A 16,286-nucleotide genomic window follows, 5' to 3' on the forward strand; every position below is an offset into this window, starting at 1 on the left:
GAATGAGTCAGACGCTGGAAGGTTCCGTAAACTTTGTCAGTAGGGGTGGCATTGCCTTTATAAGTTCGTATGTCCATATGTATGCACATATGTGCTCATAGCTTAGATCATTGGAAAATCATTGGTTGGGATTAGTTTGGTTACTGATACTTGAAATTTAAGAAATGTAAGAAGTGAATCTCACCACGTTGTTGTTTTAACAGCATAAATCATGCTCCACTAATCATTGCCGTGGGCGCTCCTACAACATTAAATGAAAACTCTCAAAGACTTTAAAGTCCACTGCAACCCTGGATTATTTTTGTACCAGCACACTTACGCCAAGGGTTTTATAATTTCGTTCACAGCACAAAGGGATCGAAATTTATATATGTATGTAGAAATGTGTGAACCAAAATGCGCAGAATGATTAGAGGAATCTCTTTAACCATGAAATTTAGTCTCAACATATAAAAATTGGGCAATGTTTTTATTCGATCTCCATAAAAATTATGTTAGATCTAAATGTGTACCAAGTTTGAGCGAGTTTTATTAAGTCGTTATCGAGATGAACGCATTTAACTAAAAAGGGCGCGGCAGCGCATTTTTTTTAATATTTGCTTGTATTTGTTTTCACGTTATAAGATGCGCAAAATTTAGATAATTTTTCTTAATTTTTAACAGATACCACGTTTTTTTCTTTATATTTTTTTATTAATTTTTGTTTGAATCATCGTGCGCATTTAGAGACAGACATAACTAAATCGACTCCTCTCATCATTCTGATCATTTTGATATATATACATCTATAACTCAAATTCCGCGAAGAACGATGCACAAAATCGGTCAAAATTGGCCTAACTGGGGATTGTAAAAGATCATCATTTTCTGACAGCTTTGACCTCGCTGAATCGAAAAATGACACTTAGAATGTTGTAAACCCTGGGGAAAGTGTTGAAAAACCACCCTCATCCCTTAATCTCAAAATATGAATATAAACTGTAAAACATTTTAATACAAAAATAGCACGAGTTTTATTCTCATATATTATTTAATTTTATAAGCAATTATAAGTAAAAAGATGTAAAATCAGATACACCCTTATCAGTTTTAAAAAACCACCCCTTTGCACCCTTACATTGAGTGAAGTAATTATCTATTGTTTTAATCATTTTTTTCATCCCAAGATTATTGTCATTAATAATATTTTTTCTCTCAAGCGAGCTGATAATTACCCCATAGAATTTTAATACCCCCTGGTATTTTTGAAACCACCCCTATTATATCCTTCTTACAAAATACAATCAAAAGTGTTCAAAAAGCCGAAAGTTGTTTCTTTTTCTAATTCATATAATCTTTGTCCTATATGAATGTTAAAAAGACTCTAGTAAACTTCAAAATCCCCACACTAAAAAAACTCACCCCTTTTACACCCCTTATATAAAAATAAATCATTAAAATTCCCAAAAAAGCGTAAGAAATCTATTCTTTTTTGCTTTCGTTACTTGCTTCTTGACTTTATTTCAAAAACATTCTAATCAATTTAAGGAGCACCTGATGGCTTAAAAAACAACCTTTTTACATCCCTCAAAAAATAAGTAATAGTCAAAACTTATATACTGATAAAAAAATAGTGTTAATATTGTCAATTTTTTTAGCAAAACCACTTGGTAAAAATAAACAAGAATCTGTTAGCCCCTTGTGATATTACGAAATTTTAACACAATTTTTTTATCAGTATATAAGTTTTGACTATTAGTTATTTTTTAAGGGATGTAAAAAAGGTTGTTTTTTAAGCCATCAGGTGCTCCTAAAATTGATTAGAATGTTTTTGAAATAAGGTCGAGAGGCAAGTAACGAAAGCAAAAAAGAATAGATTTCTTACGCTTTTTTGGGAATTTTAATGATTTATTTTTATATAAGGGGTGTAAAGGGGATGAGTTTGTTTAGTGTGGGGATTTTGAAGTTTACTAGAGTCTTTTTAACATTCATATAGGACAAAGATTATATGAATTAGAAAAAGAAACAACTTTCGGCTTTTTGAACACTTTTGATTGTATTTTGTAAGAAGGATATAATAGGGGTGGTTTCAAAAATACCAGGGGGTATTAAAATTCTATGGGGTAATTATCAGCTCGCTTGAGAGAAAAAATATTATTAATGACAATAATCTTGGGATGAAAAAAATGATTAAAACAATAGATAATTACTTCACTCAATGTAAGGGTGCAAAGGGGTGGTTTTTTAAAACTGATAAGGGTGTATCTGATTTTACATCTTTTTACTTATAATTGCTTATAAAATTAAATAATATATGAGAATAAAACTCGTGCTATTTTTGTATTAAAATGTTTTACAGTTTATATTCATATTTTGAGATTAAGGGATGAGGGTGGTTTTTCAACACTTTCCCCAGGGTTTACAACATTCTAAGTGTCATTTTTCGATTCAGCGAGGTCAAAGCTGTCAGAAAATGATGATCTTTTACAATCCCCAGTTAGGCCAATTTTGACCGATTTTGTGCATCGTTCTTTCGCTCGTAGATTCTTTGAATGATTGCCTTTAATATTAGTAAAAGGAAATTGCTGATAAGTTGTATATTTTTTTATAATTTAATGTTTTAATACAAAGGCTGAACGCAGACTTTTTCTGCCATGTGTACGTCGAGTTCTTTATGCTGCTACATTCAACTCTTATGTGAGCAAAATTATAATACCCTTGCACACAAGACCGCGGGTATAATTAAAGATATACGGAAAAACTTTTAAGGAATCACATAAGAAATCACAAATAACTGGAAACTTATAATTACAAGCAATTTTCCGGGGAGCGTCAATTGGCGTGAATACGTGATTCCTAGAAGCACGAACAAGTGTTCCACCACGTGAAGTGATTTTATTGTAATACATACATACATACATACATATCTACATAGTAAGTTCATAAACATCCAAACAGCAAAAGCCTGCAAACAAGTGTCACGTCATCGTCGTAGTAATGGCTGCAGTCTTGGAACATTGAATAGCGATTGGTGATCGGCATTCGCTGATCGACAAAACGAACAAAAACCCACACGTGAAACGAGAGACGCCGGCAGGCTAGCAGGCGAACGAGTAAAAAATGACAGCAGCGACGTTAGCGACGGATGCAAAAACAAAAACTGAACTTAAAGGCGAGTCGTACAAAAGCTGCCTATAACAGGTTTCTAAGCTATTCATTTAATGTGTGAGAGCTCGTATTAGCGGCTGATTTGACATTTTAGAAGATTTCAAATTAGGGAGCAGTAGTGCAAAGCGACACACATACAAAAGCAAATACACAAGAGAAATAGTTAAAAGGCGGTGTTGCGGCTGCACAGGTGGAGTTGTGCTTAGATGTTTTTTTTTTTGTTTGTTGGGGGGAGGAGGTGGAGTAGTGCAGTACATACTTAATGCAAATATACTAGGCAGAGGTGATGCTTTTAAGTTATTGGTGTGAGTTTCTTAGTGCGCACGCGCATGCCTGTGACTTAAAGCGGAAATCGGCTAGGCAAAGCTCACTCAAAAGATTTACCAGAAATCAGCAATTACAAATTAATGTAAATTTTAGTAAATTCATACAGGCATTGTGTTTGTTTGTGTGTTTGTATAAATATCATGCAATACAGCTGAGCATCTAATAAATGCTTATACAGTCGAACTTCCATATAGTGAATTCGCACGGGACCTGAAAATCACTTCACTATATAGAAACTTCATTATAAAGAAACATTGATTTTTTATGTAATTTTATTTAAAATAATCAGTGAGTTTGGTTTGAATTACAGCCTTCCATTTTTCATTTTCAATAAAAGCTTCCAAATCATGTGGAGGGTTGAAAACATTAATCGGCACGTCACTCCTCATTTCCACAAAGGTTCTAATTACGCTTATGGATGAAGCAGCTTGTATCAACGTAGGTAATGCCTCCTCAGTTTCTGCCAATTTTTCAACGGTCAAATCGTGTTCATCGTTATCTGAAATAATATTTACATATTAAATTTTTGTTTGACTATAAAAAGATAAATGCTTACCAGGTTCAGCTGGAACTCCGCGACTTTCAAAAATGCTGTTGAGAATATCTTCTTCGGATGGGTTGTCCGAAATCTGCACACCATTATCAACATTTACGTAGTCATCAAACGAAGCTTCGATATTTGCTACTTTTTTAAATGAAGACTGTAAAGCAGCCAAATCTGATATTGAAAGAAGGTCCTCTTCAGCCCAATGCTCAAATGGAATCTGCATAGCATCTTTTGAAAATCCAGCCTTTTTAAAACAGTTGGCAATTGTTTCTGGTTTAACATAGACATTCCATACATTGCTAAGATTTCGAACTGCTTGCAGCAAGTCTATGGCCATAACAGAATTTCCCTCATCCACTTGAGTCAATATATTCGTTAAAATTCGTTTTCTGTAATGTTGTTTCATATTGGAGAGAATGCCTTGATCCATTGGTTGCAGTAACGAAGTCATGTTGGGAGGAAAATAAGCGAGATGAATGTTTCTCAACTTGTCTCTTACATCTTTAGGGTGGGCAGTGCAGTTATCAACAAAAAACAACACCTTTCTGTTTTGATCACAAAATTTTTTGTCGAGTTTTACAATCCATTTCGTAAAAATCTCACTTGCCATCCATGCTTTTTTGTTAAACTCATAATCGACACCTAAAGATTTTATTCCCTTGAAGCTCCTCGGATTTTAGGCCTTTCCGATTACCAGCAATTTTAGCTTTTCTGATCCAGTCATATTGCTTCCCACCAGGACAGTTATTCTCTCTTTGCTTTGCTTCCCACCAAAGCATTTTTCATTTTTGAATGCCAGTGTTTTAGTTGGCAAGCATTTGAAAAACAAAGCAGTCTCGTCGGCATTAAAAATGTCGTTAATGTTGTAATTTTCAATTAATTTCGGTAAGACGTTCGTTACCCATTCATCACGGTTTTCTATGTCGGCGTCAGCACTTTCCCCACATAATGTCTTTTGAATAACGCCATGCCGACTTTTGAACTTGTCTAACCAACCTGTACTTGCCTCAAATTCGTGGTGTCCTAGTGCTTCCGCAAAATCTTTGGCCTTTTGCTTCAATAATGGTCCACATAAAGGGAGATTCTTACCACGTGCAACGAATAACCATTTCAGCATTGCTTCGTCAATATCCTCAAAATGACAAGGTGAAGTCTTTTGCGTTTGGTATTTACTGCCAAATCCTCCGCATTTTTTAAAATCACTTTCTTATTTTTTAAAATATTTGATAAAGTGCTGGGAAGAACTCCGAATTCATTGGCAATATCTTTTAATCATTAATAACTTTTTTTCAAGCGAAATGCTGCTTCGATGCGTCATTTTAACTTCAATCACTGAATAAAACTGTAATAGCTCAGCTTTTTCTGTTTTAATTTTGGGATTCCCCTCATTACAGTTTGTCCACATCTAACTGTAATTTTTTGCAACAGAAAACTTTTGAAAAAATTCACTATATGGAGACAAAAACTTAGGACGCTTGAATTTCCAGCTGTAAAATTTGTTCATTGTATAGAAAACTTCACTATATAGAAATTCATTATAAGGAGACAAAAATACACCGAAAGTAGAACGAAAAAGCAGTGTCTTCGAAACCAGTTCATTATAAGGAGAGCTTCATTATATGGAAGTTCACTGTAGAGAAGTTCGACTGTATTATCATTTTAAATAATTAAAAAATTGCTTGGCAAACTATCCACTTTTGTTCTAGTCCCGGCAAAAACGGAATACTTTCGCCTTGTCGTTGTGATGTTAAAAATCTGTTTTTGTCATAGCAATTACATTTTCATAAGTAAATTTCATTGCTCTAAAAGGGCAAAGTAACTAATAATTTTTTTTGCTCACAATGTAATTATAGCTGACTAAAGAAGTGCTCATAGTTGTCATCACAAATACCTGAGTGTCTAAAGCGCTAAGCAGGGATGCAAGGTGGCGCAAAATTAATCATCCAATCTTGTTTTTGAATAACTACTAAATATTAAATGAAAAAAAAAAAAAAAAAAAAAAAAAAAAAATAGTTAGAGTGATGGATATCTTTATTTTGGCCTTTGCGTGCTCCATTGCTTGTTTCTTTGTCTACGTTTCGTTCACAAGTGTCAAATTTGACTGACGTACGACGCCATTTGTAAATATATAAATCTTCAGATAGGGTGACTAATTTTGCACCATCTTGTACTTACTAATGTGTACCCAACTTAAACTGTTTGTGGAGAGTTTCCTTAGGAGCTGCATGGCAGAGTGCCGTAATTGAAAGCAGCTTATGGAAACTATGGCGCAGAATCATAGTAAAGTTAAAGCGGCCTCTAAATAAGGAACAATTTGATCCGATCTATTCAGAGGAATAAGACTTCTATAGACGCTATGGGCTACACAAAGCAACTGAGCAAAAATAATGCAACTTTGTTATAAATCTAAAAGTTATATGGCATACAGTCACTCACACGTGGAAGCCAATTATTTTTTGTGTTTTCTGGACTAATGTTCACCTTCAAAGCATACAACACCTCTGATTGCTCCCCAGCACGATTTTGCATTGCATTTACCTTTACCTGCCAACGCACGATTCAATGAAACGCAAGGAGAGTGTTTCGTATGATTTAGAGGAAAATCTGGGATTTAGTATAATATTGTGAATGCACATACATATGTATGTGTATATGCTTGATAGATTTCATAGAATTCTGATCTTTATAAAATTTTCTAAGTTCATTTTCCTGCTACATACATATGCACATATGCATATATCTAGACATATACTTTGGAACTTCCAGCGAAGAGCACACGCCTCATTAGTTACATTGAGCGCTGACGGTCACAGTGGGTAGTTTCTAAGTCTTATTTTATTCAGCCGAAAGCCTCCGATGCTAGCGCTGTGTTACCATATAAGTTTATGTAGTTATGTAATAAGAAAATTTTGATATGAACGTTTATAAAATAAAAAAATAAGCTTGTGCCTAAAAAAAAAAGGAAAAAAAGAAAATCGGAAAGGTGCTTGCTGTATCTTACTTTGCAATTTTTGAATGTGTCTTACAAATGGAGGGTTCCACACGGCATATAGAAATTTATATACAAAGTGCCGGAAAATTAATCATATGACATCCTACGGCAATCATATTTGACACTAGACAACTGCAGTATACAAACAGACAAGCAATGTAGCGCATAAAAGGCGAAATAAAGATTTTTAGCACTCAAGTTAATTTGATTTAGTATTCAAAAACATAATAGGAGGGTTAATTTTGCGCCACCTTGTATTTACAGAAGTTTGTTTTTTTATTGGAAGTGACAAATTGTTTAATTTACTTGTAATACGACAATAATCGCTTACTGGGGTATGGTTATTTTCCAAATACAAGTGTACGACATTTGAAGCTTAAATAAAAATTGAATCAATGGAAATCATTAAAAATGCAGTTTTTCTCAAGAGCTTGAGTAGGTGAAACCCAGAATCAAACTTAAAAGCTTTTATAAAACAAAAAAACAAAAATATATTAAAATAATAATAAGCTTCAAAGCTTCTAGCTCGTTGAACTTTAGCGTTGGAGCAGAAGCCTTAAGACTACGTATGTCTTGTTCGACAAATGTGTTAGTTCGACATTAAATTTTGTGTAAAAATCTTTGAAAATGCTATCTAGCTTAAAAGCTTTTTCAAAAGTTCAATATTTAAGCCAATAAATTACTCCAAATATTGTTCAACTTAAGACATTTCAAGTGCTTTTAAGCCTTAAATCAGAAGAGCATCAATATTTAATTTATTTTCGTTTCGAATTAGCCAGTATTTTCGTTTTTTGTTCTCGTTTTGAGTTTCAAAAGCTGAATTTAAAGTTAGGCTTCATAATTTCTTGTAGCCCAAAAAAAAAAAAGAGCTTTGCCAATACTTAGCAAGCTTAAATGCTTTGAAAATCAAGTTTAGTTTGAGAGTTTGGCTTACTCAACATTACAATATCTATAAAAAAGCTGAAAAAATGCTAAAAAACTGCAAATTTATATAATATTTCTTTATTATTTGAACCAAAAATGCCACGGTACAGTAAGCTTGAAAAAAGTTTGAGACCTTCAAGAGCTTAAAACATTAAATGGGCAGAACTGGTTGCAGTACACATTACGAGTGAAAACAAAATAAAATTTGTTTATTAAAACTGACTTCACCAGTTAATAAAAGGTGGCGCAAAAATAATCACTTGTTTTTGCAAAAAAAATTTTTCTGACAAAAAAAACAAAACAAATATTGATTTTGCGGAATGGAATAATAAAATAAATATTTGATATTTACGCCCTCCATTTCTATCTGCTTGTATACTACAGCTGTCTAGTTCACAAGTGCCAAATATGATTGACGTACGTCATTTAGAAAAGTTATTAATCCTCCGATGGGGTGATTAATTTTGCGCCACCTTGTACATATAAAATTGACAAGAATTTTGCATTTCAAAAGTTAAAATTTTAAGCTTAAGCTACTTAGTTTTCAATATTTTATATTATATTACTCAAGTATTTTAGAAAAAAAATAGCATTTTTTCAACTACGTTTTAAAAACCACAAAAGCTGTTAAAGCTTTAAGGCCTAAGAACTTAGCTGTAATTCATCGTTATTATTTATTTAATTTATTCGAAGCTAAGCAAAGCAGCATGAGAGACTAAAAGCTCCTAAAACGGCAAGGCTCAATATGCGCATTTTTGCCAAAAGAAATCTCTCAAATGGATCATAAAATATTATAAAATAATATAAAAATTTCAAATCCGAGCACTTTAATATCTGTAAAGATTTGATAGCAACACTCTACTTTTAAGGTTCAAGGAAAGTCAATCTTTTGCTAGTTTATCAAAAACTATATGTATTTGCCCAATAAAAATATTGTATTTTCCAACGGAACTTTTGAACCGAAACGGTATGCCAAGTTTTGTCATACAAAAGCGTTTGCTAATGTTTCTTCTAGCAAAACGATTTTCTTCTTTTTTGTATTTGTCGCAGCAATGAAAGGTGGGTAAAAAGTGCAGGAACGAGTGCACATACATACATATGTACATACATACACATGTATTGTATTTTCAAGCGCTTAGAAATGTCAACTAATGTGTACACCCAGGGTGTGGAGCTTTGCCGAATGACTCTAAAAAAGGTAACTAGCAAGCAATTGAAAATTATTGTACAACAACTACAGGAATTACTGAAACGAATAAAAAAAGTACACACACACACACATTGAATGAAAAGCCGCAACAAAACATCGAGAGTGAAGCCAGATGAAGGTATTACATTTTTTTCAGTAGCCAATTGCCGACAAAAGGCAAGGCGGGCAAGCAAGGTGAGGCGAGCAAAGCTACAGCTAGCGATCGTGTGGTCGCTTTTGATTATTTCCAGGTAACGATCGGTGGAGGTTGGTACGCCGCATAGTGATCACCTGAATGAGGCAAAACAGAAGTGAAAAGCCCATTGAAACACATAGAATGTAAAACAGTTGACGAAAAAGTTATGAATAGACAAAGGAAAATGGTAGGCAGGCGAGTGGCGTGTCAGCTATAAGCCCACAATAATGTTGGTGGTGAAAATTGTCGTAACAAAAATTACAAGCAGTGCTCAGATGCTTGCTTGTATGCTTGAGTGTGTGTAGATGTGGCAAAAGTAGAAGCAAATACTTAAGATAAGCGCTGAAAACACAGAAAATATTGAAGTCAAATATACACACGAGCGTTTGTTTGTATTTGCTTTGCAGCAGACAGTTGGGATTCTTCATTGCTTTGATCGTGGGGTGGTGAAAGATGAGGCCCCAAAAGCGACGTTCGTAATTTCAGTCAAGAGGATGTGCAACACAGCTAGAATAAGCAATTTTGGGGGTGATCGTACACAAAATACGAGCGCACAAATACACACACACAAATAAATGTATATAAATGCGAGTACTTGCCTACAATGAAATATGGGGTCATACGCGTTGGGCAAGCATGCGGAGATACGAAAAAGCATGGCATGGCAGGGGATTGATGGAGAACACGATCACCGCGACACACTCGCGCTCGCACACAGGGCATTGTGTAGCAAACCAGCTAGCAGGAATGGACGCAAAAGTCAAAACGGCGCACACACTTGTTGAAAATTATCTTATCTCATTTTTGAAAGTGTACTTCTTCAAGATTTTTACTACGCGTAGATGTGTGTGCATACACGCATACACATACATAGCCATATGTGATTTCCTTATATTGCGTTGTTTCGAGTCAACAATCAGCCAGCCAGCCTGGTTTACTCCACTCCATGCCTTTTGCAAGAAAGAAAGTAAATAAACGTAATGAAACAGATGTGCCTGTGTGTGAGTTTTTAACATTTACTTAGCTTTCCTGCTGCTTGCGCATGCAAGGTTTCACGATAGAACGCCCCAAAATTTCAGGCAATGCGCGAGTATGAAATTGGCAGTCACAGTCACAGGCATTTATTATTTGTATTGCATGTATGTAGATACTTTTGGAGCGCACAAGTGGTGCTGCTCGATTGTTCAAATGATACTTTTGTTGTTGTAGTATATTGCTATAATTTGTTGTTAAGACATGATAAGGCGAAATATGGGCATCGTTTTCATTTGCTGGTGTTGAAAGTCAAAAATACCAACAAATTTACACATACATTTGTGTATGTTGTGAAATCCGAAACTTTATGATCCGCTTGACAGAGCAAGGAAAGGGACATACACAATATACATATTTAAGAAAAACATTTTTTTGGTTGGTTTGTTTTTTCTTTTATTTACGACCGTGGCCAGATAAGAGGCTTGAGGCATAAATGCTTATGATTCCTTTGACGTAATTTTATAGAAGCAACATAATTTGTTTCTTTTCTTTGAACACAAAATTCTGATAAAGGCAGCGCATGTGCAGATTTTTTGTATTTTAAAATTGTTACTCAACTTGTAACAACTGGCTGAAGATGGAGCTTTGGAGATTAGTTACTTAGGGCAGAACCCATTGTGAAGAAGTGGTATAAGAATTGAGAAGCTTTTATTCTTTGCAGCTTTCTTATTAGAAAATGTCCTGAAAAGTTTCACAATTATTGAAAATTCTTAGCAGAAAAACCAAGTAACCCGCTTTAAATTCATAAGAATATCGGAATGCGCGGATTTTAAAGTCTAATAAAGCCGTTACAGGTGTTGAAGTTTACATTTATCTTCAACATGAGTATGCAACAGGATGTACAGAATGCCGAGGTGTGGCCAACATCAGACCGGTAACCGGTTCTCAGCGATTTTGAAGGAATCGGCTGATTTACTTACGTCATGGGCGTTGTGACGGCGGTTTGTTTACGAAAAAACTGAGATTTTGTCGGTGATTTGCGAAAAAATTAACACAGCCTACACTCAAGTTACTTCGTTGCCGTATGAGCAACGACTATTTGGACGTGTGTGCAAATACGTGTGAAATAAGCGGTCAGAATCCTGCTGCCGAGTCCCCGTCGACGTGGCAGCAGAAGTTACTCTCACAATGGCTAAACCGGGCAACTTATCATTCTTAAGTGTGTAATTCTCAACAGTCTTTTTGTTAAATGAGCATGGGATACGCTTGCAAACTCAGTCCATACTCGAAAATTAGGGTTGGCTGCCCCATGTATCTATGCTTTACAACTACATCGATACCATATTCAAATTGCATATCGTTGGTTTTTTAAGCTTTTAGCTAATCTGCTTTCCTGTATTAAGAGCTATAAAGCTCAAAAGAATAGTAATGTATGAGTAACTCACTCGTTCACTTAAATGATTTTCAGATCCGCCCACGATCTTTATCTGGTTAATCGGTTCCGCTTCAAAATCGAAAATACAAAATCAAGATATATGGCTTCAAACTAACATAGTGATCGAAAAATATTATAGAAATTAAAAATTTTTCAAATCATAAATTGCCATAGGTAGAGCTTTTATTTATAATGTGAATAGCTTGAAAATGTCCTAATATTATTAAAAAAAAAAAGGAAGATGCCTAGGCCAAGCTTTCACTCCAATTTTCGGTATGATTTGCCCACAGAGGGCGCTACCATTTTGAACTACAGATGACTCAATTATGCGAATACTTTTTATGGCAGAAAAACACTTGGAGGCTGTTGTTAAAGGCTGTCAAGGAGTGACAGTGAGTGAATTATAGAATTTTTTTTTTGGTATTTTATATGCGTCATGGGAATTGGATCCAGGGGCATTAAGGGGCTAAGGATAGAGACCAATAGATCAACGCTTTTGCTTACGATCAGAAAGAAAACCAAAAGCTTTCGCAAGTTTAAAATCATAAACTTTCAGATCAACGTACGAATATTAGTTAAAAATTGAAGTTGGGAGTATTTACTGAAAATTTTATACGAATTCTGAGTCTTCTCATGTCCAATTCGCATCTATGTTGTTTTAAGTTAGTTAAAAATGTCACAACAGATTCGGTGATATTCTTAAAGGAAAACTATCAAATTTATCAAGAGGATGCTTTAAGTGAGCTTCGCAAGATCTCGAGATAAATACATATGTATGTATGTATATATAAATAGTTCTGAGAAGTCTATCTAAAATTTCAGTATTAAGCCCATACTCTTAGTGATAAAGTAGATTCCATACGAAAACTGAAACTTTTTGAAAAAGAAAACGGAAAAGCAATGCTCACTAGAATATTAGTGAACTACACTAGCGCACACTACTAGGTTGTTCAATAAGTTTTGCGTTTCTATAAGAAAAACACAATTTAAAATTTGAACATCAATATACTTAATATAAAACGAGATTCCAATTTATAAATCCCATCGAAGTGAGAATCTGAAAGGGCTGCAAAATACGCTTCACCAGTTGTTATGACTTCATCATTTGATGAAAAACGCTTTCCAAACAAGAAATTTGTTAGGTCTGGAATCATGTGGAAGTCGCTAGGGGACAAACCTGGTGAATACGCTGGGTGCTCCAACAATTCGAACTTTAAGTCATTGATTTTAGTCATTGTCAAAATGCTTTTGTGACACGTTGCATTGTCCTGATGAAAAATAATTTTTGTCTTTTGCAAACTGGATCTTTTTTCACGAATTTTTTCCTTCAACTCGTTCAATAGGTTACAATAATATTCAGAATTTATTGTTTAACCAGTTTGCAAGTTTTCCACAAGCAAAATTGCTGCGCATCCCAAAACACTGATGCTAACAACTTCTTGACCGATTGCCGATTTCTGGGCATGAACTCGTTTCGGACGCCAAGAACCAGATTTACACCCCTCATTAGCCTCTTTTTTTTGATTTAGGATCATGGGGACAGACCCAAGTTCCATCCACAGTGATGAATCGACTAAATGTTGCTGAGAAAGTCGCATTCGAATTGGTTTTTGTTCCATTGTTAGCGAGTGCGGCACCCAATGAGCACACAGCATTCTGAAGCATAATACTGCAGTCAAAATATTGTTTACATTGCTCAAAGAGATCCCTAGGGCTTCTACTAAATCTCTTTCAGTCACTCGACGATTTTCCAATGCTATATCCCGTATTTTTTTCTACGATTTCTGGTGTTGTTGCTGTTTTTAGATGTCCTTTACGTGGATCGTCTTCTATTCTTGTATGACCACCTTTAAGTTCAGCAACCCATCTTTCTACTGTGATAATTGATGGCGAAAAGCCCTGATACACTTTCAACATTCGTTCACAAATTTCTTTTGTTTTTAAACCTTACAAAAATAAAAATTCAATCACCGTGCGTTACTTGATTTTTTCCATTGTAGAAAATACTGTGACACGTCGGTACCAAATGGCTTTTAAACAAAGAATGAACAGATTGAAATGACACTTCACATGCGTTCAAATAAACAAAACAACAAAAAAAAAATTGAGGCTTTTCTTGCCTTTAAGAGGTTCACGTAAATAAATATATGGAATATATGATACAAATTTTCAAAACTAAGCTTTGATATTTTCTACACTCGATTGGTATTTCTGTTACGCATATTGATTTTCCAACTATGTAGTTGCTTTAAAGGCATAAGTGAAAAAAGTTAATTTAAAATTATTGTAAAGTCTTTTAAAATGATCTCAATACCCTAGCCGCAGAGCTACTAAAATATAATTTCATAGCTGGGGGCCAATTAGTCAAATACTTTCGAAACAGGAGTAGATACGATGATAATATTAACAGTAAATATTACAGATTCTCCATTTAAAATAATCTTTAGACTACGAGGTACAGCAGCTGCAGAATAGAATTCACGAAAATATATTTCATATCAATCGCTCTTTGCTAACAAGATCAGAATACTCCTCAGTGAAACTTTCGATGGATAGAAGGATATTTATTGTATGTGTTACATATGTACGCGTCATTTTGCGTCATTTCATTCACTATTAATAGACACAATTGTAAACAACACTATTTCAGTTACTGATCAATGGCACCCGGCAATTACAAAAAAACTTAAAATGTAGAAATGCTATAAGTTGCTTGCGCTGATAGGGTCATTGCAAAGAGAAATTTTCGAGCCCAACAAGCGAGCCCAATAATGAATGAATAGCATTTTTGTGGTTCCAAAAAAGAACAAAAACCAAACAAATAAAAAATATTTCATAAAATACAACACAAAAAGTGACAGCTACTAGAAAATCGAAAAGCGGCAATTCTACAAATTGATAGTTTTATGAATAGCTAATCAAATTTGCGCTCAGTGAGAGTATGAGTAATGTGCGAGCTTAACATACATACATAGATATGTACATATGTACATGAATACGTGTGAGAGAGCATAGACCGATCGTACGGAGCAAAAGATCATTTGTGATTCAGTTTATGGCGGTGGTATGAGTAAGAAATCGGTGAAATGGTGAAAGAAAGCGTTTGGCAGAGCGATAGAGAGTAGCAAAAAACAGAACGCATTTATTTGATTGATTTTCCGTTTTCTATTCACACATGTTTCACCCCTTTTTTAATCTTCTCACTTAGTAATAGGCAGGATATTTGGTACTTGGATTTTTTTTTTAATTTAGGGGATTGTTGTTTTTGTTTTCAGTTTATATATTGGCTTTAATGAAGAAATTTAATTCATATGTTTTATTTAGTTGATAGTAATTTTCACTGAATTGTATGTCGGTTTGATTTATTTGAGTGTTGAGTGTGCGCGTATGTAAGTGCGCATGTATGTTTATACTCTCCACTACGGCAGCAACGATAATTAAAGTGCGGTGACAGGGTGGGCGATTGTAAACGATTTGTTTTTAAAAGGAATTCAAAGATGCCAGCGCCGCAAAACAGGAAATTACGAAATGACAAGTAAAAAAGTTTCGAGATGTTTTTGTGGTAGACTTACATACATAAGTACATATTTACGTAGGAGTTTGTTTTAGAATATGAAGTATTTATGCTTATCAAAAATGCAATTTACGATTTCAAAAAAAAAAAAAAAAAAAAAAAACAATGAAAATTATTGAAATAAGCAAGACAAAAACAACAATTTAGGCGAGTTAATTTTCAAATAGTCGGCAACTTTTTGTTGTAAAAAATAAAAAAAATAAACAAAACCAAAAAACAAAATATAAAACAAAAATAAAAACAGAAACAAAAAAAAAAAAAATTAAAAAAAAACAAAAAAGAAAAAATTAAAAAAAAACTAGAAAAAAAAAATAAAAAAAACTGTTTTTTTTATAAACAACTGAAAAACAATCAGATTAAAACCGAATTATGCCCATAATTTTGATTCTGTACATTCAGCATTTGAGAAATTTTTAGAATTTTAGGAACAAAATTGAAATGTCCTTCTTGATCAATTCGAAAATCAAGCACAAAAATTGAAAAAATCCTATACATTTTTGCAGGACGGACAATTCAATTAACATTATTTTTACACCCCTGCGCAAGTGTGCCCCACGGTATTATCAAATAATTTTGCGCACATAAAGATTGTATGCAACATCGTACAGGAATCGAGATAGACATGCATTTCTACGAGTAAATGCTCAGAATGATGAGAGAAGTTGATTTACCCAAGGCGGTAACTCGAGCAAAAATTAATATATTTAAATGAAACCTGGTCTAAGGTAGGTGGTTGTTGGAAATGAACAAAATCGGTCAATAGTCACGCCCACCTCCCATATAACGGTAATTAACAAAAAAAAAAAAATAAAAAAAAAAAATAAAAAAAAAAAAAATTAAAACAAAATAAAAGAAGAAACAAAAAACGTGATGACAAATGACGAGCCCAAAAAATAAATACAACGTATAACACTTTTGAAAACTTAAGAAATGTCACTGCTTACACAATTTTTTATTATTAAATGCTAATTTTGTTAGGC

At 34.0% G+C, this 16,286-nt stretch overlaps 1 protein-coding gene across 4 annotated transcripts in view; it reads right to left on the reverse strand.

Annotated features, from left to right (window-relative positions):
- The window catches only part of LOC128865902 (protein tramtrack, beta isoform), a 103,695-nt gene that overhangs the window by 32,618 nt on the left and 54,791 nt on the right, over positions 1–16,286 (reverse strand). The gene's annotated exons all lie outside the window — the stretch shown is intronic.

Source organism: Anastrepha ludens, chromosome 2 (assembly GCF_028408465.1).
Source record: "Anastrepha ludens isolate Willacy chromosome 2, idAnaLude1.1, whole genome shotgun sequence".
NCBI lineage: Eukaryota > Metazoa > Arthropoda > Insecta > Diptera > Tephritidae > Anastrepha > Anastrepha ludens.